The sequence below is a fragment of the Brassica rapa genome, chromosome A02 (genome assembly GCF_000309985.2).
Source record: "Brassica rapa cultivar Chiifu-401-42 chromosome A02, CAAS_Brap_v3.01, whole genome shotgun sequence".
Taxonomy (NCBI): Eukaryota; Viridiplantae; Streptophyta; class Magnoliopsida; order Brassicales; family Brassicaceae; genus Brassica; species Brassica rapa.
The window spans coordinates 30892835-30902962 of record NC_024796.2 but is presented as its reverse complement, the minus strand read 5'-3'; the positions used below and the strand labels follow the sequence as shown (position 1 = coordinate 30902962).

General features: G+C 34.4%; 1 long non-coding RNA gene across 1 annotated transcript; it reads right to left on the bottom strand.

Annotated features, from left to right (window-relative positions):
- Positions 1-346: 346 nt before the first annotated feature.
- On the bottom strand, positions 347-9114 carry LOC103855276. Its single transcript, XR_630664.2, has 2 exons — positions 7143-9114; positions 347-5608 (listed from the first exon to the last, which is right to left on the bottom strand). It is a non-coding gene; the product is annotated as an uncharacterized LOC103855276 (long non-coding RNA).
- Between the last annotated feature and the right edge of the window lie 1014 nt (positions 9115-10128).

Here is a 10128-nt window from a genome sequence, read left to right as displayed (position 1 = left end):
AATTTAAAATATATAATGATTTAAAACTTTAAAAATAATTTAAATGGATCCAAACTCGAACCAAACCCGCAAAGGTCTGAATCACACTCAAACCAAAATTTAGAAACATCCTAATAGGGCTGAAATCTTTGACCCCGGAAATCTGAAATGCAAATCGATCAGAACCAAACACGTATGGGTAACCGAAAGTCCATCCCTAGTCATTATTATGTATCGTATATTGTCATCATATAATTAATCGTATTTTATATGTACCATCATATAAATAATTACATATATTATATTTTTAAAACTTAATATGAAATATAAAAACCATAATTTGAGTTGGTATTTCAAATTGGGCTTCGTATTGTATTTTTCTTATATATATGTTGACAACATTTTTTATAATGGTTATTGAAAAATAGTTTAGTAAAAATCCATTTTTGAATATATGTATATTTTCAATCAATTTATGATATAAATCAATTTTGAATTATTATTTTGATTTGAAATATATATATATAAAGTTTAAATTTTGTTTTATGGTTAGTTTAGAAAAAAAAGTTTTAGACAATTAGATTGACTCATTTTAAAACTGGCTCAAATAGATAGTTTCTTATAATATGATGGACTTTCAATTTTTCTTAATAACAGAAGCCCATTACTTTTTTGCTTAATAATACTATCCTTGTTTTCAAACAAAAGTAATGGTTATTGAAAAAGAGTTTAGTAAAAATTCATTTTTGAATATATGTATATTTTTCAATTAATTTATGATGTAAATCAATTTTGAATTATTATTTTGATTTGAAATATGTATATAAAGTTTAAATTTTGTTTTATGGTTAGTTTTGAAAAAAAAGTTTAAATGATTTGACTCATTTTAAAACTGACCCAAATAGTTAATTTCTTATAATATGATGGACTTTCAATTTTTCTTAATAACATAAGCCCATTACTTTTTTGCTAAATACTACTATCTTTATTTCCAAACAAAAGTAATATTTTTTTAAAAGACTACAATCCATGTTACCAAACACTCTTATTTTTTAAACTCATATACATGTTTCCAAACAATCTCATTTTGTACTTCAGTTTTAATAAGATAGATATTTATTGTTTATTTCAATAAGATGTGTTACAAATTTTTTTTTTTTTTTCAATTAGAATCAGCGGAAGAGTTAATGTTTTGTTAATGGAAGTTAAAAACAAATTTTCTAAATCAGTTTGAAAAGATCAGAGTTTGGGGCCAATTCACTCGGAGATTTTAATAACAGGGGACTGGGGGAGATATGCATTTTGCTTACAGATGTACTAGGATTTTTAATAACATTTTTTTTATAAATGAATGTAAAATTATATTCTAGCAAAAAACTGTGTTACATCTAGTGCTTCTGTTTATTTATATACTCAATCGTCTAAAGAATAAAAGAAATCTTCTAGTCTTCTATGTTAGATTTGGAGCTTGACTTGTTTCAAACCAGGTGCGTAAACTCCTTTCCAAATACGCATGACCCGTGGCTTTGACAGCAAGAAGATGAAGCCTTATCGTTTTGTCGATAAGCTTACTCAGAAGGACAACAACTTTTGGCTCTTCTCCATATCTTCTAGCGTTTCGCTTTCTCCAGATACTATGAACTGCAACCTGAAGAGAGTATCGGATAAGAAACATTTCTGTTGGAGGGTAACTCCTACCAGAAACCATTTCCCCAATAGAATCCTAGTCAGTGGTAAAATCATCTTTAAGAAGCCCTTTAACCAAAGATTCCCAGACTTCAGAAGAGTAGGGGATTGAAAGAAGAGATGTTGACATGTCTTCTGAACTCCCCGACATAGAACACAGTCTGTGTTCACAGAGACATTCCAAGCTTGCATTTTATCACCCGTTTGTAGTCTATTTCTCATCGCAATCCATAATATGAAAGAGAACTTTGGAGTAGACTGAGGGAACCGTATTCCTTTACTCCAGTTATAGGTTTGATGCCCACTCCGCAGCTATTGCCAAGTCTTCTTAAAAGAAAACTTACTCACGAACTTCCCTTCTCCCCACTTCCAAACCTGAACGTCATTTGTATCTTCTAAACCTTATCGATCTCATCTTCTATGTCATTGAGAATACTCTGTATGTGCCTCTGCCTTCGATGATTTGATATAACATCTGCCATTGTAGCATTGTTTGCTATGCCCAGAGCTATGATGCCATGATCACCTACCACCTCCTTAAGACACCCAATCTGAGACCATGCTTCATACAAGAATGAAGTGTGCCTTCCATTCCTGACCTCAACTTGTATAAACTGCCTTGCGATACTCCTCATTTTCAATATTTTGTTTTCACATTCACGACCCCAAGTTTGTGTTGACTGAGATCGACCAAAAAGACCCCTTCTTTATCAGATAGCAATGGATCCATTTGACCCACAAGGAGGATCGCGATTACTATTCTCCAAATAAGCTTCAAGCAGTGAACCTTATTTATTTCCTTCAAAGACTTTATGCCCAATCCACCCTCATTCTTTTGAAGACATTTATCTTGCCAGCTAATCTTTGCTTTTGGTTTTTTTTAGATACGGTCCTGACCATAAGAAAGCTGCACAGAGACGCTCAAACTCTTTTAGACAACTACTTGGTAATCTAAAAGTCGCTAGCCAGAAATTTGCGAGACTCATAATGACTGAATTGATCAGTTGAAGCCGACCAGCGTGAGAGAGGAATCAACCAGTCCATGAACTCATTCTTTTCCTGATCTTTTTCACTAGAGGCATGTAGTCATTTACAGTCATCCTCTTGGTGAGTAGAGGAAGACCTAAGTAGCGTACCGACAGTTGACCTGAAGCAAAGGGGAAAGATGAATGGATTTCTGATTCCTGATCTCCAGTTGTACCAGCCATGTAGAGGGTTGACTTTTCCAAGCTTATTTTAAGCCCTGACATCGCTGCAAAGGCTTTAAAGATCCTGAGAATACCTTCAATAGAACTTTTCATACCATCGGTGAAGACAAACAGATCATCCGCAAAGCATAGATGAATCAAGAGGATATTCTGGCATCGAGGATGATAGCCTATCTCTTTCCTAACTGCATCCTTGTCTAGCATGTGAGATAGCACGTTCATGCATATGACAAAAGTAAAGCGAGAGTGCACATCCTTGCCTCAGCCCTCTTTTGCTTTGAAAAAACCCAGCCAACTCTCCATTGATCTGAACTGAAAAGGACGGCGTGCACACACACAACTCAATCCATTGGATGAATGGCTCCGGCATGTCAAAGGCTCTCAAGGTGTTTAGGAGAAATGGCCAATGAACATAATCAAAGGCTTTTGCAATGTCATTACATCAGGAAGTCATACTTTCCAAAACCACTTGTCAATAGAGATAATAGAATAACCCAAAGTTAAACATAAAACTTAAAATTCAATTCTATGGGTCCAAATGGTGACATAGGAAATTAAGGAGAATAGTCAATTCCTATCATTCTTTAAAAATTACACTATTTATGGATAATTTTCGCTGCGTTTGATTCCTTTTCATTTCTTGAATTTTAAGAAACTATAGAAAAATAAAATTCCTTATCAAAATTGATATGGAACAAAAAGAATAAATATTCATTTTCATTCCTTTTATTTTGTTTCTATTCATTTATTTTCTACTCATTCTTATTCCTATTTTAATGGTTACCAGTTAGAAGCTTATATGTAAAAATAATAATTGATTGTTTAATTTAATAATGTTTAGTTTTATAATTCTTATTAAGAAATGGTAAGTATTACACTTAATTTTCTATCTCCAATGCAGATCTTTTTTATAAAAACATGATGGAAATATCGGATTTGATGAATCATATTTATATTAAAAGTTTTCTCCTCCAAAACATTTAATAATTTTCTTAAGGGAACAAATTAATTAATTTATATTATTAAAGCATGCTCCTATCTAAGTTTTCTTCATTAATACTCTTTTATTTACTATCTTTTTTTTTTGTCGGGGATTTATTTAGATATTACAATTATGAGAAAGATTACAAAGACGATTCGATAACCGACAATACTACCTGCCTTATGAGGATCTACGCCTAACTGCATCATTTGAGCCGTCCTATGAAGATCACGCCTGACCGGATTTACTTGCACCATGTTGAGAAACTCTTGTAAGCCTTTCTTCCGTAATTGCATAATTGTTGAATAAATCGCTTGCTCCGAGAATTGAAACCTGGATTTCCTATGCAATCTGCAAGAAATTGCATAATCTGGAATTTGAACCCCAGACCTGGGTGTAGAAGCCCTCTTTTATTTACTATCTATGCCACTGTTTTTCTACACAAATCGTTTTCACTAAGGGTACTCCCGTAAATTGTATTAAATCTGATTTTTACACTTTAAATGGGCTTTTATGGATTTTTTGTCTTATTAAAAAACCTACCCGATTTACACAATTTAATTGAGCTCATGTAGAATTTTTGTCATATTAATAAGCCCATGGTTCTATTCAATATTTTTATGACTTTTCACGTAGGTCCACTGTTCTAAACAAATGAGATGTGTCAACTCATGTCTTCAAAAAAAATTTGATTACTATACCTAAACCAGAATAATACCATAAATATAGTTTGGGGTTTGCTTCCTAATACTCTACTTAAACCCTAAACTGGATTATATCATTTTCTAATTAATAATTTTCAAAATACAATCCAAGTATACTCAAATTTGTTACAAAACGTGAATATAAAAAAAATACAAATATCCAAGGATATATTCCATATTTTGTTACGAACTGTTTTACAATCGATCTCTTGCATATTAAATAATATTTTTAATTTGGATTCTGTTCTTTCAGTTATAATCTTTGTAACATTGGCAATAAATATTTTTCCATAAAGCAGTCACTAAGGGTGTGACTGGTAACCATCATAGGAACAATAGGAACGGATAGAAAAAGTATGAGTAGGAATAAAATTTTAGGAATGATGGTTCCTTGTCAAAATTAATGAGGAATAGATTTGTTCTATAATTCTCTACGAACAAAGGAATGAAGGGGAATGAAAAAGAAAATTCATTCCTTATGAATGGTAAAAAAATTAAGGAATATTAAGGAACATAGTGTTCCTCCTCGTTCCCTTGGTCACCAGTCACACCCTAAGAGTTTATATGTTATTTCTTAAATTATTGTTAAAATAATGTGAACAAAAACGAGTTAGTTTTCATGGAAAAATATTTAGCTAATTTTTAAAAGCACAAAAATGAGTTAACTGAGGTACTAAATAACTTGGGAAAGAATTATGTTTTAATGTAGCATATCGAACAACTTGGCCATCAAGGGTGCGTATATTATAAAAAATAGTATCCTCTTCACATCTAAGATATCGTGTAGATAATTTACTCCAACAGAACAGCAAAATCTTGCTAACAATAATTGTAAAATATTTTTTGCTTGATCAGTACTCTAAGGATTTCCTTAACTGAAACCAAATATGCAAGATATTTTTGTGGCGACCTGCAGTGACCATCACGTTAACCGAATACTAGATATACACCCCGAACACCCTCCAATTTTTCTCACATCTTTTCATAGCAAAAAAAAAACCCTAAAATGTCTTCAACTATGCTAGCCACTTCTTTGAAAGATGTGAAACCTTTCGAATCATCTCTCTCTCTTCTCTCTCTTATCTCTCTTAACTTTCGAAAAACCCTAATTTTGATTGGCGCCGTTCAGCCGGTGGCGGATTCCGGCGAGTCTGTCACTGTCGTCACCGGCTGTCTTCCCCTTAATCTTTTCTGTCTCTTTCCCTTCTCTGTTTCGCCTCCTTTCTCTGCTCTTTGTCTCACCGATATACCTTCTGTTGTGGTCTCCCTCTCTTCACTGGCGTCGCTGCTCGGTGGTTTGGGATCTGGAGCGGTGGTGAGGTGCGTCTGTAAGGGTGGGGCTTGGTGGTTCTTCCGAGGGCTAACTTCGAGGTACCGCTCAGATCTGGCCAGATCTGCTTTCAATGGAGGACGATTGTGCTTTGGTGGTGGTGCTCCGGTCATCCTCGATTCCTCCGGCGTCTGTTAGCTGGTGTCAAAGACAGGTTTCCTCGTTCTCGGTTGGAGGGCTCTCGTCCCTGAGATCTCTACTTCAGATTCATCGTAGTTTTTTACTACCAATGAGAAACTGATGTATCAAGAGTCGATTTTGGGTCTCAAGCGAGCTCCCTGGCGGTGGTGGTGACTCTCTGTTAGTGGTTTTTCCTTGTACGTGGTTGCAGGGCTCCTTGTGGCTAGAAGGTGTTGCTGTCAAGCTTATGAGGAGTGCTGAGCTCTTCTTCTCATCTTAGCCGGAGGTGGCGGTCTGGTGAACTGATTAGATTGAGCTTCTTTGTTCGATTTTTGGTCAGGCTCTGGTTCTCAGTGTCTGTCGCTCGTGCGGGTCATTGTGGTCTTAGGTTGTTGTAGTCTACCTTCGTCTTCATTCCCGGTGACAGCGAGTGTCGCTAGCATCTCTGCAGTAAGGGTTTTAGTGCTTTGGTTCTTGCCCTGTGGTGTTAGCTCCTTTTATCGTGCAGGGTCTGGTGGAAGTGGCGGGTTTATCATCCATTTGTCTACCCAAATAAGAGCGATTGTGGGATTGTTGTCGGGGTGTTGGTGGTTCCGGTGAGGGTCTTACGGGTTGTTGGAGTTATCTGTTACCTTTGATCTTCAGGAGGGAGGAGCAGAGGTGGCTGTTTGTGGTGATTGGTGTCTGGGGCTTCGACAGGCTCTGGTTCGTCGATTTCGCCGCTTTGGTGCGGCCCCATTGTCGTCTGCTGCGAGCTCCGAGCTCTCGCTGGTGTCTTTGCTCTCTGCAGGTGGAAGGGCTTCGTGGTGAGGTTATGTTTTGGAGGCGAGTGCCTGGGCAAGCCAATATTACCGGCTCGTGACTCATATTATAACTGATGCCTTACTATGGAGTTTCTGAGCTTGCTTGTTGCGTACTCTTGCAACTCTCACAAGTTCTCTCGAGTGCTCTCTCCTTCGTCTTTCGATGTCCGTCCTCAATCGTGTTTTTCTTTACTGTATTTTGTTGTTGTTTAGTAGTTTCATTTCGGTGTTTGTATTTTCTGCTACTAGTATCCTTTGTACCTTCTGTCACAAACTCAAAAACTGGTAATGCAATCTTAACATGTTTACCAAAAAAAAAAGATGTGAAACCTTTCAAGAGTGGTTGGAAAGTGCATGTGAAAGTGTTGCACACTTGGAAGCAGTACAACGCAGTGCACGGAGACAACCTTGAGATCGTGGTGTATATATAGTATTAGGTTAACTATGTATAAGTTGATGAAGTGATATTATATGTCCGTTTTGTTGTCTTTCAAATATCGATAATCATCTCAAAATCATGGTTCTTCTCAAAGATGCCTTAGAATCTGACATGCAAAATAGTTAAGAAAATTTTTTTTAGATCTTGATCGATATTCCAGATGTGTAAAGAATCTAATATAATCTAAAAGAAAAAGTTAGAGGCATATCACCAAAATAGATCGGAAAATGTTGAAGCACTTGGTGAATTTTCTGTGTGCTGAATCGGTTTGACTTTGATCCACATCAGATTACTCGGTTGTTCTTTGATTTGCTACAGAACATGTTCACCTCTTCAAGCAACCTTTATTCCGTCATTACCACTATGGAGCTTCAAATTGCCATCTCAATCGTCATTTCTCATCAGGTCGTCGAGACAAAAAAGAAACATTTCCTTTGTTTTTTTTTTTAACGTGGATGGTCAAAGATCACAAGTTTTGTGGGTACAAATCTTTTTCATTTGGGCTGAGTTTTATATTTGGTCTTATTCCACATTTTTCCGTTTGGGCCATTTGGGCCCAATTAAATATTAATATTAATCAGTATTTACACATAATTATTAATATATTTTTCTCAATATAATTTAAATTTTCATAAAAAATTAGAATATTTATAATGAAAGACAAAAAACTTTATTAAAAGAATATAATAATACTTTTCACAAGTTAAATTTGTTAGAAAATAATTGTTTGAAAAATTCAGTACATAAAAATGAAGATTTATTAAAGAACATGACGCTAATGTCAAATGATCTCACACCTGTAGATGCAAAAGAATTACATGATTATTTTCACGAAATTGTATTCAAAGCTTAGTACAATAGTTTATTAACAAATTAAAATTGTATATAAAATAACTTTATCGGAAAAAAATTCTCGTCATAAAAAAAATATACTAATTAGATAAATATCACTTCCAATCCGAACTTTATGACATTAATCCAACTTTGTTAAACATAATAATTTATTAATAAAATAATAATGAAGAAAGATAATAATTTAAATTTTGATCCAGTAAATATTAAAGATATGAAAATATTATATTTCGAAATTATTTTTCAGTTTTAATAGATGTTTTTGTATATCTGACCAATATTAAATAGCGGCACAATATAGGAAAATCACGATTATAAAATAAAAACTAAACATTTTCATTTGTTTATATCCTGGAATAGCATTTCCATTAGATGTGAAGATGTGACCATTGTAAGGATGACCCGAAACGTCCGATGGGACGTCTTATATCTGAATCAGCAAAGGTTTTTTTGTCAACCAGGTTTATATTAAAGGCACATAATGGTCAGTTACACTGAAAAGATTTTATAAGTTATCCAGCACGTGAAAATAGGTGAGTTATCACAACATGTTTAGCTTTTGTATTTGAGATTGGATGCAAGAAGTTTACCAGCGTTTGGATGACATGGAACCTCAAAGGGTAGAGGGTCATAACTCATAAATGAACTTTTTAATTAGAATGACTGTCCTGAGATGATTTTGTTGTATTGTTATAGGGAAATGGTCACTACATTCATCACACGATGAGACGATGACAAAAACTCTGGAGGAAATAAATAATAGGAGACCTGCTTGCAGATGATCCGGATGTTGCACTTGTTGGAGAGCAAAGGCCTTTACTTAATGCATTTTTCCTCAGTCGAAAGCCTGTGCTGAGTTCCCACGTTTTTGAGCCTTATACGTGTCCATGCTCATATGCAATCAAACACAGTAAATGTCGCCAATGCCATCACGGCATCATTTGATCAGATTAGAAGAAATTGCTTTGACTATGAAATTGATATCAATCAATGAAATCGTATGCTGTTAAAGTTAAAGGGTCTGAATGGTGACCACAGAATTGGTAATATTAGCGGGACGAAATTTAAGTGCGGTACGGTCCAACTGCGGTTCATGCGGTTTGCGGGACAAGTACGGTTTTGACCAAATTAGCGGTGCGGAATTGTATTGATTGGTGAACATATATAGTTTGCAAAATTGGACAATAAGAAAAAATAATATTAAAAAAATATCACAGAAATCAATATAATTTAAAGTTAAAATATTATATTTACTGTTATTGATGTATTTTTTTTTTATTTAGAAAATTTTAATACCAAAATTCATCTGAATTAAAAATTTAAATTACATACATATTAAAAAAATTAAAATCATGGAAAATGAGATAGAATCTTCCATTTTTTTTTCAAACTCTAAATGTTTTCTCCATAACGGAACGTAAAGACGCATGATACCGGTTAAATAATTCTTGTTTATTTATAGGATCAGGACCAGAGTTGAACCGAACATATGATATCTCACAACTCAATTATTAAAATATCTTAAAGTTGAATTTGAACTAGGTCACCAGTTTTTTTTAAGGTAGCTTTTGACTAGTTTTGATATATTTTACGGTTAACTAACTATATTGTTAACACAAAATATAACAGGATATCAAAAATCACGGGTTTTCCCAACAAATTAACTAATTTCTGTATAATTATTATATACTTATTTAAGTTTTTTTTTTTTGAACGTCTGGAATGATATAAATCATAGGGACATAAAACACTAAGGCGATGCCTTCTACCACATGGTAGTAAAATTAAAATGAAAGCAGACAACACTCTAAATAAGAGTCAAAAGCCGCTTCAAATCTTTTCTCGAGCAATCCGGTCGTGGAGCCAGGAGGGGCCTCCCATCGCCAAATAGGATTGAAACCTTCCATCTCTCAAAACGCTTCTAGCTATATCACGAGCAATTCCATTCGCTGAAGTTTTCTCCCCTTCAAAAGTCACTATCTCAAATTTCTCTGTTAGCTTTATCACCTGTTGTAATAAACCTCT